Source organism: Vidua macroura, chromosome 15, assembly GCF_024509145.1.
Source record: "Vidua macroura isolate BioBank_ID:100142 chromosome 15, ASM2450914v1, whole genome shotgun sequence".
Taxonomy (NCBI): domain Eukaryota; kingdom Metazoa; phylum Chordata; class Aves; order Passeriformes; family Viduidae; genus Vidua; species Vidua macroura.
The window spans coordinates 10,097,854-10,111,678 of record NC_071585.1 but is presented as its reverse complement, the minus strand read 5'-3'; the positions used below and the strand labels follow the sequence as shown (position 1 = coordinate 10,111,678).

Sequence of the window (13,825 nt, the reverse complement as noted above, 5' to 3'; positions counted from 1 at the left end):
GACATTCCATAAGCAGCAGCTCTCAAACACCATCCAACACCTTTTCTTGAGAGCAATGAGCAGCCCTGTCCACTGCACCGAGCTCTTCCTCTGCCACAATTTCTGGAGAGCAGGAGAAGCAGCAATATCTGGAGCTGGGTGAGCTGCAGCCACGCTTCCACCCAGGCAAGGCTGACTGTCCCACAAGCTCAGGAGGTTTTGGCTGAGATGAGCCAGCTCAGCAGGACATGCTTGAAGCTGAGAGCAGAGCAATGCTGTAAAAGCCAGCTACAGTATGGCAGCAAAGGTGTTCTTCTCTGTCCTGGCAGGAGGAAACAGCCAGCTGTGACTCATGCTCCCTGCTCCCATTGCCTGGGTTCATTTTCCACACAGCAGCTATTGATAAGACCTGGAAAGAGCAGGAAGTTTCCCTGGCAGGGGCAGCTGGGCAGGCAACATGTGGTTGGACTGCTAATGAGCCTGAGCGGAGCACTTTGCCCAAAGCCATGACCAGGTTTCCGAGTTTTGACTGTTTCATCAACAGCTCATGGTGCTCAGCTCAGCCCCACCACACTTCATGGTCATGTCACAGAAGCACAGAATGGTTTGGGTTGGAAGGGACCTTAAAGATTCTCTCATTCCACCCTCCTGCCGTGGGCAGGACACCTTCCACTAGATCAGGTTGCCCAGGGTTCCATCCAAACTGGCCTTGAACACTCCCACGGATGGGGCATCCACACCTTCTCTGGGCAGCCTGTTGCAACTTCACAGTAAATGAGAATGAGAAGGTCTTGGGAAAAGGGCTGGTGGCCAGGAGGAATCTTCTCAACACTTGGGACAGGATTTATTCCTTTGAGCTTTACGTTTTCCTTCTCAGTTCTCTGCCTGGGCTGGTCATGGCAGCCCCCTTGGGCATCTGAGGTGAGCTGTGGCTCATCATCCAGTGGGAACCTAAGGTGAGGTGAACACAGTCCCACTGCAGACATCCACATTTAGGTAAAATAATCCCCATTCTTGTTTTCCAGCTCTTGTGTAAAGTCAGACACCAGGCAGAACCTCTTCAGGTGAGATGTGTTTGGTTTGAGCTCCAGCTTCGTGTGACCAAACCCCTTCTGCTGACATGCATTTGCTAAATACCACATCTGGAAAACCAGCAGGTGAATGCACAGTATCTCACACAAAACCCCACTGGCAATTGTAAATTAGAATAAACCCTTTTTGGCTTGTGGATGCTGGATATCTAACTCTTTAGAAAAATAAATGGCAAACTGGACCTTGGCTTTTGTAAGTCACCTTGAAAATCTCAGTAATTGGGAGTAATTAAAATATTCAGTGCTAAAATTAAACTTAAATTGCGTAAGGGGTGTGTGTGTGTGTGTATTTGTGATTGTCTTCCATGACAAAGTCTCCTCTGTGTTTACCCCTCCAAACATTCTTCCACCTTTTTTACTATTCCTCTGCAGGAAAGGGATTTTGTGTAGGTTGCCAGGCCCAGCTTGGCCGGGGTAGAAACTCGTCATGGGAGGAAGGAGAGCAGGCTAACTTTACAGGGTGAACACCCTATTTGCTTGGAAACATCTCTGCAATCAATAACTCCAGGAAGAGGAATTGCAAACAACACAGTTAACCAGAGATTTCAAAGTTGTAAATACCAATCACGGTTCTCAAAAGCTGCAGGAAAATTTACATGAGAGAAGCAAACACCACTGCTTTGTGGGCAATCCTTTGATTGAATGGGCACAGTGAGACAGTTTCTCATTTGTGTTAATGGAGAAGCATCCTTTGTTTGTGTTCAGTCTCGCTGATTCCCTGCTCACAAAGTCCTGTTTAAGCCCCATTAATTCACTGTGGATTTTATAGGAAGAATTTGTGTTCATCCTTTCTGGAAGGTCTTGCAGCATCACTGTAGTGAAAGGGAAAATCAGGAGAGCATCAAGCTGAGAAGGGTTTGGGTAGGAAAAGTCAGCAGAGTGAAGATGGGAAAATGGGGAGCAGAGCCTTGGGTCTGCTGGAGAAATCCTGTTCACCCTTTGCAAATCTCCGCATGGCAATTATCTGACATTATAAACAGGACTCCGGGAAGGTCCCTCTAGAGGCTCCTTGGAGTCCAGTAAAGCAGGGAAGAGTGCTGCACCTTCAGCTGTGGCTGGATGTGTCCTTGTGGATTTTGGCTCCAGGAGCTGTTGAAGATGAGGAGTACCTCAAGAAAAAATGCCTGCTCATGGCTCCTTTCCCTCAGACACATGTGCGACCTGCCCCGGAGCTCACTGAGGGCTTGTGTGGTGGAGTTGTCCATCTCCTGGACAAAGAGGGAAAGCAAATACTCTGGAGCAAAGCCTTCTGCTGGGCTTTAGCAGAGGGAGGCTGTGACAAGCACTGCAAAGGAAAACACCCAGTGAGTGAAATTCTGGCAGAAGCAGTTGCTGATCACTCATGGTCCCGTTCCCATCCAGGCAGCTGGGTCTCACAGCCTGGGTGCTGTGAAGGGTCACCTCCCTGCATGACAACATCTCCCACTGCTTTTGGTGTTGCCATGGGACACGGGGATGTCTCAGCACCCACGTCCCCACGCTGGGCTCCACACAGCTCAGGCTGCTGGGCTTTACAGCTGGGTCCTTGTGTGCAAATTCTAGAGCTTTTCACTCTGGAAGGCTGTGGATCAGAGCCCAGATCTGGTCTGAGTTGTGCTCTTGTGGTGTCTGTACAAAGCTCAAGGAAATGTTTATTCTTCAAAATGTATTATTTTGCCAGTGGCTCATTGCTGTGCATCCTTGCTGTCATTCCAGAGACACCATCAGTGTCTACAGCACTACCAAAAGGAACTTAGGCACAAAAACTTCAGGTGTTTGTCACAGACAGAATGCTGAGTAATTACCTTGTTGCATATATCAACAGTTTTCCTCCAAAACCTATTAAAGCAACAGAAACAAATTGCTGCAATGTACTTCCCACAGCACCAAGAGCCAGATTTTGGTACCTTGAGAACGCCAGACCCCCAAGGACCTGGACCTGATGTTCGATAATATTCGGGCCGACAGTGCCACCAAAAGGAAATGGGATAAACTGCCCATCCTAGAAGTGCCTCCTGACGGTGTTTTTGGAGCAGTTTCCCCTCTGCCCTCCCTCCAGATCTCTGCTTTGCCCCTTCCTCCCTACATCTGTTTCTGTAAGAAACACTCACAGCCCTCCTGAGGCACCGGGGAACAGAAATTATTGGTTTAGCTGAAAGAGTTTCTTTTTAGCAGCTGAAGATATTTCCAGCTCTATAAAATCATATAAAATTGCTTGACTACTAAATTACAGCACATGGACAAATTTTATTCTTTGTTATGGAAAACATATTCCCCATAGGCTGCAAAATAACAATTTATTTGCTTGTCGCTAACTGGAATAATTTTATTATTTTGTTTCCAAGCAGGCACTATGACAAGAAATTAAACCTATTAGAGTTTGCCCAGATCTTTAAAGTATCCATTGCCGTAGCTGACTTTGCTAAAGTGAGCCTATCTGACGGGCTTTACATTAAGCTGGTATCACAATTGCAAGTTTATATTAATTTAACGATAATTCATGGTCTCCATTTACAGGGGAAGATGGATTAAAATGCTTCTCCGAGGCTGCTTTTCCCTGCTCTGGCAGCCGGGGTGGCTGCAGAGGGTGCTGTTCACCTGCACACGCCAGTGCCGAGATGGGCTCTGCACAGCAGGACAGACCCCTGGCATTCAGGGGGATGTTCAAGAGTTTTCCTGCCCGGATGTCAGTTCAGGCTCTGCACAGACCTGGATGCTACAGCTGCATCTGAGGACTTTGATTGAATATGACAGAGAAAAGCCCATCCCACCAGGTGCCTTGCCTTGGATAAAACAGTTTGGATCCATAGCATAGCAGGATCTTGTAGCTTTTGCTGGCTCTCAGCACACCCCAGGTGTCCCCAGACTGATGTGTCTGAGGGGGAAACAGCCAGAGAAGGGGGTTCAGTGAGGTCAGGCTTACACTTGGAGCAGAGCAGGAAGGATCAATGAGCTTTGCACAAGCTGTGTTTTCCTTGCTGTGGGGGAAGGATCTATATCCCTATTTCTTTTTAATCTGATGATGAGGAAACCATGACTTGGCCTCCCTGCACTGATGAAGTATAAAAATAGTCTTTTGTCACAGTCTTAAGGATCTTTGTCTCTTCCCAGCATTTGGCACGAGCTGTTATTTGTTTTACCAACCTGAAAATGTGCCATTTGTTCCTGAGGAACAGGCACAGCTAGGCTGTCAGTCCCACCCATGGGGCTCAGAGCTGGAGCTCTCCTGCAGCATCACGTGCCAGGAGTCAGTAATTCACTCCTTTGGTATGATTCAAAACTTCATCTTCTGTTTTCAAAGGCAGCTTCTTGCCCTAAATAATGATAAAACCAGGCTGTGCTCCTACTACCAAATGCTGCTTTCTGCCCTTTATTTTGATTTTCCCTGTTTCAGAGGAGCATGACCCAGGTTGCACTGTGGTGCTTGCAGGGGACACCAAGATGGGGCAGGGATGAGGACACGGATGCAGGTGGCAAGTGATGGTGGGCAACATGAGCCCTCCCCAACTGTGGACATTGTGAAGAGCTTTTACAGGACTCAGCAGCTGGGATAATTTTTTCATGATGGCTTTTAAATCCATTTCATTTCAGCATTAAATGTGTTTGCCTTCCTCATCATCAGCTACACAATGGTTTAGAAAGCTGTTTTCGTCCCTTAAAATTCCTGCCATGGTTTTGCTCCTGGTTGCCCTTGGGTTTCCTCTAATCCTGCCTCTCTAGCAAAGGCAGCTGCAGCTCCCCCACTCCTCCAGACTGTGGCAAGCACATTTCTCTCTCTTTCAGGATTTTTCATAAAGGTACGCAGAGAGAAATGAAAGAGAAAACAATTTGTATTTCTGCTCCTTGTTTTTGGAATGTGTTTGGAGAATTGTTTACCAGAGTGATCGCTTGGTTGGATCATGGTGGATTGTTTGGGTCTGGTGGCCAATCGGATCCACCTGTGTCTGGACTCTGGCAAACAGGGTCACGAGCTGTGAGTAGTTAGATATGGTAGTTAAAGAAAGTAGCATGTATTTTTTAGTATCCTCTTTTATATAGTATATTAATGTATTATAGCATAATTATAATAAAGAAATCATTCAGCCTTCTGAACTAAGTCAGACATCATCATTCTTCCCATTGGGTTTGCCGACATCTACAACACCAGACCTCCTTGAGGACCATGATTTTCAGCATTTGGCTCATCACCTGTGCAATTATTTTCCATTCAGAGGGTACACACTGGTGCCAGCTAACAGATGCAGCCAACAGAGTGGTTTGAATGGGCCAAAGGTAATGGTGACCTTTTGAGTTGTGGCTGTGACAATTTTACAGATGGAATATTTTTGCCTCCTCAGGTTTTCTGGGTTTGTTTTTATTTATGATTTTTTTTAATAATAGCTTCAGCATCATTTTTCAGCTTTCTCCCTTTCTCTATCAGGAGGAGTAATGTCAGAGGAGTCAGTCCAAAGCTGGTTGAATTTTTGTTATTACTGCTGTGTGAGCATGTGGTGAGGAATAGGCACTGGAGAGTGAGGGTACTCCCAAGGGCAGGCTGGGACTGTGCAGGGAGGAGGCAGAAAGCTCCTGTTTCCAGTCTCAGTATCCCCCTCAACAGGGTGTGTGGTATCCAGCCTGTCAGCTCTGCCTATCAAACCTCAGCATTTTGCTTGCAAAAAGACAGAAAAAAAAGACAGAAGGGAGAAAAATATTCTCAGTGAGGGACTTAGAAGAAGCATCAGAAGACTTGTTCTCAAATTATCCCAAGATCATTCCGTTCCATCCATCGCTGCTGCTGCTCAGTGGAAAAATCACATAAATCAAACTAGCCCAGACCTGCTGTACATGAAGGCAAGCAGGAACTTCCAGCTTGTTTTATTACCCCACAGCTGCTTGCTGCTGCAAGGAGTTTTCTTTAGCTGAACCAAATCTCAAAGCTGTAGGCACCATGCCTGGATGTGCTGCGACTTCATCCCTGTCCCTTCCCAGGTGTCCTGTTCTCCATCAGCAGATCCTGGGGAGCCCAGAGGGAGACAGGGAAATAGCTGCAGCAGGTAGTGCTGAGGCTGTGTGCTGCTATCCCTGAAGTCACACAGTTTGTGCAATTAATACAATTAGCAGTGCTGGGGCCAGGATTGAGCTACCCAAGCTGCTGCTCTCACTGCAGCTCACCCCAGCACAGACTCACAGCCTCTGTTTTTTCCTTTTCTTTTCCTTCTGTGAGTTTTTATGTTTTATTAACTTTCAGAGTTCCAGTTGTCCTCGTCTCTCTCCCATCTTTCCCTCATGAAACAGCAGCAATGATTGGTGAAAAAACAAAAAAGGTCGTTTGTGTTTTTTCTCCCTACCTCTTTCATTGCTGGTGATTCAAGGGTGCTGTGATTTCCCTTCGTTTCTGCTGAAGTTTTCAGTAGTTCCTTCCCCTGCCCATTCTGTGTAACAACTCAGTCTGAGAAACATCTGCACCCCATTAGGAACAGCTTTGGGTACATAAAGCTGAATGCAAGGGGTAAAAAAATGTTTGATGGCTGAGTTACGCTCTCATCCAGGAAGCAATCTGGCAATTGGTACAGGGTCCCTAGGGCACCCGAGCTGAAAAACAGCTCAACCCTCATTTCTAGCACGTCACTGAAGCTACTTACCCTGCTAAAATACTAAAACTGCCATGAATCATACCTAGAGCATGAAGAAGCTGATGTCTTCTGTGTCACCTAGCAATGTCACCTTCCTTTAAATAAAAATTATTTGGTGGAGTGCTGTCATGGAGTCACCACCCAGAGTCACCACCATACCCAGTTTCCGGCTGCTACAGAAATCAACTTCACTCCATAATTCCTCAAAATCTGGAACAAACTGAGACTGGGAATCTGACTTGTCAAGGGGCTTCAGGTAGATCTGACTTTGGTTACTCAGGGACTATTTGGCAAATGGCCCATCAGACAGCGGGGGGCTTTGTGGTTATCTTGGCTGTACATCTGAAGTCAGCACAGAGCTTTGCAGGGGCTGCCAGCTCCATGTGGGACCAGCAGGATACGTCTCCATCGCACTCGAGTCACGAATCCAGCCACCTCCCATGGATGGTTTTACACCCCATCTGCCTGCCCTGCTTGTTTAAGCATGTCCTTTGAAATCTTTCCTCAGGAAATTCTGAACAACCTTCAATTTTGGTCTGTTTTAGAATTTTTGTGCTCCCTGCTAAAGCATGGTCTCTTTTCTCTCCAGATGACCAGCACATTTCCTGAGAGCTCATCTCTCCTTTCTGCCAGCGTACTTCCTCTTAAAGCATTTCAGATTTTCCTTCTCTTTCTGAGAACAAGCAAAGACAAAAGTGTTTATCAGCCACTTAAAGATTTAGTTTTCTAGGACAAGAGGAAACAGACTCAGGTTGCACAGGGGAGGTTTAGGTTGGCAGTTAAGGAAGATTTCTTCACCAGAAGGGTTGTCAAGCATTGGAATAGGCTTCCTAGGGAAGTGATGGAGTGATCATCCCTGTAGGGATTTAGAAGACGTGGATGTGGCCCTTAGAGATGTGGGTTAGTGGTGGACTTGGCAGTGCTGGGTTAATGGTTGGACTCGGTGATCTCAGAGGCTTTTCCAACCTAAATTGCTCCGTGACTCTATTTTGAGGCTGCTCTGGCTGTGAAGCTCCTTCGTGCCCATTGCTGTCCCCAGACCCTCTGATGGGCAAGCTCAGTTGTCCCTCCCTGTGCTGGACGTGGTGAGCCACATTTCCCAAAGGCTAGAGCATTCCCAGCAGTTCCTGGAGAAAACTCACAACTGTGCAAGCAGCTTTTTTTTTTAAATATAAAACCTCTTGGTGCTTTCCCTGTGCCAACATGGTTTAACAATTTATTTTGGAAACTGTAAGGTTGAAGGCCCTGCAGGCTGAGGAGTGTTTCAGACAAAAAGGCTGACTGTATTTCACATCCTCATCTGCTCATTTTCTTAGTCTTTATATGAAAATAATTGCAAAATTCTCCTTCCTACTTTCAAGTGAGAGCACGGTCAAAGAAAAGCAATATCCAGCCAGCAGGTTCAGGCATGTCTGGAGAGGGTAATAAAATGCTAAAAAAATGGAAAATGTTTTTGATGCTGCCTGTTGCTACAGCTGTCAGTGCATTGCTGAGAGCTGGGAGGAGATTCCTCCAAATTTCATAGCCAGGACATAGATGGATAACTAGAACTAAATCAAGACATTCACAGACCAGAGCCAAATGGTTTGCAATGGTGTAGAGAGAGAATCTTGATTTGAGAAACACAATGATTAATTTGTTTTCATAGAGTAATTACCAATTAATCATTTGGCTAATTATGTTGTGTCATGAATTAGTTATAAACAGACTTCAGTCCAATTATGAGGACTCAACTAGATCATTTAATTGAATGTTTATGCTTCCAAAAATGCTTCACAAGACTTTTTTTTTTTTTTGAAGCTGAACACATACATCTAACTGGAAAATGGTACACGTTTAATCACTGACAGCTAAAGATGCCTTAAATTACACCCTGTTATAATTAGGAGGCTTAGTGGTATCCATAGCTGAGCTTGACCTCTGTGGTAATGCCAGTTGTTTAAGTGTGCAATCATTCCTTTACATCAGATCCTTTTTTTTTTCATGAAAATGTTGGTATCTAAGGGAGTTTTTTTACTTCATCAGATGAGGAGGCCTAAAATAAACATTTTTCTCTATGCTGACATGTGACAGCATTAACAATTGAAAATAAAGTTGCACATAATATGCTCTTTCAAAGACTGTCCTCAAAGTTTCTACAGAAAATACCAGCTGTACATAGCAGACTAATACTTAGCAGCTCAAGTTATCCCTTGGGGATACATCTGCCAAATATAAATATTAATGAAAGAGAATTGTGGCAGGAAGATTAAGATTCATTAATCATTATTATTAGCCATCATCAGGTGCTAACAGGGCAGCTGCTTGGAGTGAGACCCCCTCAAGTTTACCCAGAGCACCCATTCATGAGGATGCCATAAGACAGTGAGCTCTTCAAAGGAAGGGATCAGCACTCTGCTGCCAGAGGAAATGTATTTAGGGAGTAAATCCTAAGCTTGGTGGCTGTGGGTGTGAGTTGAGTCCCTGAAAGGATGTGGTGAGACCAGGGGCACAGTCTCTGGTTTAAGGGAAAATACAGCCAGAGAAACCAGGAAAAGCTGCAGCTCCCATGGTCCGGTGGGATATAGAGGATTTCACAAACTTCCCCATCTGAGGCGTTGTTCAAACACTGTGCAGCTGTCAGACGCTATTGTTAGGTTTATATTGTGTTGGGGTTTTGATGTCTCAGCCATTGCAGAGCTTTGGAGTGGGAAAGAGTTCACTGCCTCCTCCCAGGCAGGTTGGTGTCTATTTTCACAGCTCTGGTCAGCCAGGCAAGCTTAACTCCTCACTCTCCACCACGCTCCCCTTGCACTTCCTGTGTTGCCAGTTGCCTTCAGGTCTTGTTCCTGCAAGAATTTCCAATTTATCTCTTTGTCTTTGATAATTTTGTTCAGTACAAGCCACCATGGAATGTGCTTTCTCTTTGGTGTAAGTGCAACAGAAGGAGCTCTGTGCCACCTCTAGGCTTTGGCATTGTTTTTTTCTCAGCTAAGCACATGAGAAGGTGGCCCAGTCTCCCCTCAGACCACAGGCTATGGCCAGGCAGGTGGCTGTGCCCCATGCAGTTACTGATGCACAGGAGTCAGGGAATGGTTCACATTGGAAGAGACCACTGGAACTCATCTAGTCCAACCTCCCTGCACAAGCAGGATCCCCTAGACCACATTACTCAGGATTGTGTCCAGGTGGCTTTTGATATCTTAGGGAAGGAAGTCCCAGAGCCTCTCTGTCCCAGCGCTCCGTCACCCTCCCAGTACAGAAGTTCTTCCTCATGCACAGAGGTAGGTGCTCAGAAAAGCAGAGCACATTCCCCCGCACAGAGGATATATTTCAAACATGAGAGGAGTCCACAACTCAGGTGATCCTGATGTTCAGCTGTCCTTGGGGATGCATTTCTCCGTGTATATTTACCAGTAGCAGAAATTAGCCCAAGGACACCAGCCTTGACAAAAGGCTGCAAAGTAAAATATGCAGCACATGCATTTTTCCACATGTGAAACTCTGATGATTGCTGTGGAAGTCAAGGACTTCTTAATTTGGATCAGGTGCTGGCATTTCTGTCTTGCCCAACGCCTGCAAATCCCATCAACTTATGTTCCTGGGAAAGGCAAAAGTGCCCCCAGGAGCCTGGGAGGAGTTAATGGGAACTGGTAGCACTGGGGTAGGGACAGATAGATTTATGGGGGATTATGTAGGTCAGCGCTGTTTGCTTTTTCACCATCCCTTCCCACCTACATCATTAACGGAGAAAGGGTTGCAGACTGGGCCAGCCTGTGCCTTCACCCCATCCCAGCTTTTCATATTTTAGGCAACAGGTTTATTTTGGACAGGTACCTCACTTGGGTCCAAACACATTCATTCTGGTGAGATTTAGGATATAGCTCTAGGTATGTACAGAAACATGTCTGTGTGTCAGGACAGACTGATGGAATCCATTCCAGGGTCCAGGTGTGACAGAAGCACAGCTGCTTCCCCTCCTGTTGCATCAGCTTCCCTGTGGACAACCACACCTTGCAATCCTTGCTTCTTCATTCCTTCATATTTCCACATGTTCCTGCTGCTGATCAGCATTCAGCACAGCCCTCAGGCACTACCTTCAACCTGCCCCTGCTCTGCAGAGCACAGTTCCTCATCTCTGATGTGGTTCCTAAATTGCATTGACAAAACAGCGAATCCTGGATTAGGCTGTCCCAGCAGGAGAGCTGTGTTGTTCCCCCAGCCCTGGGCTTACCCAGTGATGTGCATGTTCTGGTATTTGCATGGAGGTGTATATTCAAGGTATTCTCTAGTCACTCACCATAAATACAGTTCCGAAAGGAAGCCAAGTTGTTTCCTATTAATGACTCAATTCCATTCCTTCCCATCATGTTGCTGGGCAGGGACTTGTTTAAGCTTTTTTGTTTCATACTGAGTTCTGCTCTTCTGTGGTAGATGCTACTTGCCAAAAGCTTCCTTTCTAGCAGAGTTCAAAATAGTAATAAGTAATAATAAGTAATATACATTGACACAATCCAGATTTGGGACAGAAAGGAGAGCCCTGCTAAGGCCAGTCCTTCGGGCAGGGTGCACACCAATACATTTAGATGTTTGGGAGCTAATTTTCTCCCTAAAACAACATTTAATGGAGTTCATGTTTATATAAGGAATGCGCTGTTGTGTTCCACATGGGGAGACTGGAGGCCCAAGCTCCACCTTGCTGAGGCTGATGGAGTTTTCTCATTGATTTTAGGAATCTTTGGGTCTAGATCTTAAGGTCTGCAGTGTTTTACTAAAACAAGTCTCTTGTACCTGACTTCAGAGACAAATTCCATGACCTGACATGTCTCTGTGAGTCTTTTTATTGACTTTGAAGTAGGTTTTTCCCAAGAGGCACACAGACTAACAGATATTGTGGCTAGGGTCTTGTCCTCCCTTTCCAAATGAAATCTGACATCAACTGTTGAGAAAGAAGAACCTGAGTTATCAGAAATCCCCAAAGACATCTATGATCATCACCACTTTTGTTATTAAAGGGCATACTTTGCTATGGTTTGTTTGATTTGTTTTATGAATTAACTTTGTGAATTCATGAGATTAAAAGCTTGAACAGGATCAATGAGGACTGCACAGCATGCATCAAAGTAATTGCAGATTGTTTTTCAAACTTCAGAGGACTGCTAGTGCTGAAGAACTGAAGGTTTAGGGCAGTAATTATGAATTTTTCAAATAGAGAGATGAAAGGCAATACATTATCAGTACACAAGGATGAACCACACTGTGTGACTAGGACCACTCTTGGGGTGAAGGCACATGATGTCCTCACTAAGGCAGGAATCTGATCCATGGAGCAGTTTGAGAAAAATGGTTTGCTGCCTGTGTACAGGATGTTAACTATGTGGAAAAGTAATAAAGTAGCATAAACCTTAGAGAGAAACACAGACACTTCCAGCACTGCCCTCCATCCTTTCCTTTTTACCTCTGAGCATGACTGTATGGAGAATACATTAGAATCATGAGTTTTGTTCAGCTCCGATTTCAAGATGGCAACATATGATATTTGCCAGCTTTTGATTAAAATTAGGCTTCTCTGATCCATGAGCATAAAGCTTGTAATATTCCCATCTCCCAAATCCTTGATTTCTGATGTTCACTGTTCCCATAAATTATCAAGTACAGCCAATAGAAAGCAGCTAATTTCTATCTTGTAAAAATCAGGCAGATTTGTGGATTTGATACGACTTCATTCAAAGTTTTTAATATGCCAAATATATGGAAATGCTGAATTTAATATTCACAGAGCAATCCACACCTGCTTTTCAGACAGAATTCCTTCCCTCCTCTGCCTGATCCCTTGAGTTTGGATAATCTCACTCTATTTTGTACGGCTTTCTTTCAACGTACTCGAGACGTCAGCCTTCTTTGTGCTTAAAACCAGAAGCTATTTCATACCTAAGTCTGACTTAGTTCATCTGGAATCTGATTTATCTTGTTTTTCAGCAGGAAGGTGGCACTGGGTGCCCCTGGGAATGCAGGGATGCAGAAGGCATGCTTGGTGCTCCAGCTGCATTCCTGATTCCAGCTGGAGCAGATGTGTGAGGACATTGGGACAAATTTTCACCAGTCTGGCTGACCCCAGGTTTTTTAACATTTTTTTTAAAACCTGGGGATGAGGCACCACTTCATCCTGAGCAGTGCCTAGGAGAAAGACTGGGAACAAAACTCCTATCAGGGAGCTCTGCTGGTTTCCAGCATCTAACCAAAATCCCTTCCCAATTGGTCAAAAACCACTGAAGTGCAGTGTAAGCAAAAATTATTATTAAAACCATCATGTGCTTTGCATGGCTGTAGCACTCCTGGTCTCAGTGTCACACTTACCACAGGGAAAACCGGTCTGCCTATGGAGATGTGAATAGAGAAATGTGATGTGTTTTTCTTCCTCAATCCTTAAAAAGTAACATTGGCACATTTAGACACAGCCTGTCAATACACTGTCAGACCAGTGTGTGATCATTACAGAAACACTTGCAGATTTACTAACTGGTTGGAGTGAGCTCACCTATTTTGAGCAGAAATTGTCTGTGCACAGTGCAGGGATGGGAAAGAGCCGTGTTTCATCAACTCGTGTGGTGTCTCGAGGAGGTGACATAGTTGGCAGTAAGGAGAGGATGCTGCAGGATTTCACAACTGCAAAGAAAATACTGAGCTGACCTTTTTTGGTTAGATCCTCATCTGGTGTAAATCAGTCAAGATTCACCAGTGCCAAAATGTTTCTGGATGCTGTTTCCCAGTTTTCCAGCATCAAAACTGATGTTTATAGAAGCTCCTAGTTTCACATATTAAAGTAATCAAGAGTATTTTCATTACTGACTGTGCAAGTGAAATGAAGACAGACATAATGGAAATGTGTTCAAAAAATCATATTGAGAAAGAATTTAAATAAAAACTTTTTTTTTTTCTCCTGTGTATGGCTGTTGTGCACAGGTCTAACAGATGCCAGTAATACAATGGAAGGATTGTAGTGAGGGGGAAAGGAAATGTATTTCCCAATCCCAACTGGAAATTATGTGTCTTTTTAATTCCTCCAAGCAACTTAGATTTAAATAATTCTTAATTTTTTCCCATTGGCCATTTCCCATAGCTGCACAGCCCTTGAGTGAGCATCTTGCCTTTGGGGTTAGCTACAGAGAAGCACAGTTCTCTTCC

At 44.9% G+C, this 13,825-nt stretch overlaps 1 long non-coding RNA gene across 1 annotated transcript; it reads left to right on the top strand.

The window, feature by feature from the left end:
• The first annotated feature begins 153 nt into the window (after positions 1–153).
• On the top strand, positions 154–1,207 carry LOC128814902 (uncharacterized). Its single transcript, XR_008439498.1, has 2 exons — positions 154–900; positions 1,005–1,207. It is a non-coding gene; the product is annotated as an uncharacterized LOC128814902 (long non-coding RNA).
• Positions 1,208–13,825: the final 12,618 nt, after the last annotated feature.